This window comes from Propithecus coquereli, unplaced genomic scaffold (genome assembly GCF_000956105.1).
Source record: "Propithecus coquereli isolate 6110/MARCELLA unplaced genomic scaffold, Pcoq_1.0 Scaffold158, whole genome shotgun sequence".
NCBI lineage: Eukaryota > Metazoa > Chordata > Mammalia > Primates > Indriidae > Propithecus > Propithecus coquereli.
This window is the reverse complement of record NW_012140302.1, coordinates 1863172-1863850: the sequence shown is the minus strand read 5'-3', so window position 1 is coordinate 1863850 and position 679 is coordinate 1863172. Positions and strand designations below refer to the sequence as shown.

The window sequence follows — 679 nt, the reverse complement described above, 5'->3', positions numbered from 1 at the left end:
GACCTCCCAAAGGGACCTCAGATTCAACAACCCAAATTAATTTTTCTAGCCAGGCACAGTGGCTCACACCTGTAATCCCAGCTTACCTGGGAGGCTGAGGGGGAGGATTGCTTGGGGCCAGGAGTTCTTGACCAGGCTGGGCAGCATATCAAGAACACCCCTCCCCCAACCCCCCTCACCTCCATCTCTTTAAAAAAAAAAAAGTGAAAAAATTAGCCAGGTATGGTGACATGCACCTGTTGTCCCAACTGCTTGGAAGGCTAAGGCAAAAGGATCATTTGAGCCCAAGGATTCAGGACTGCAGTGAGCTATGACTACACCACTGCACTCCAGCCTGGGCAACAGAGCAAGACTCCATCTCTTAAAGAAAAGAAAAAGGCCAGGCATGGTTGCTCATGCCTGTAATCCCAGCACTTTGGGAGGCCAAGGTGGGAGGATCTCTTGAGGCCATGAGTTCGAGACCAGCCTGGGCAACATAGGAAGACCATGTCTGTATAAAAATATTTAAAACTTAGCCAGGCATGGTTGCTCATGCCTGTAATCCCAGCTCTTTGGGAGGCTGAGGCAGGAGGATCGCTTGAGCTCAGGAGTTTGAGGTTGCTGTGAGCTAGGATAACGCCACGACTCTAGCCCGGGCAACACAGTGAGACTCTGTCTCAAAAAGAAAAAAAAAATTAAT

The 679-nt window shown here is 49.5% G+C and overlaps 1 protein-coding gene across 1 annotated transcript in view; it reads left to right on the top strand.

The window, feature by feature from the left end:
* The window catches only part of UBR2 (ubiquitin protein ligase E3 component n-recognin 2), a 195953-nt gene that overhangs the window by 161740 nt on the left and 33534 nt on the right, over window positions 1–679 (top strand). The window lies entirely within an intron of this gene.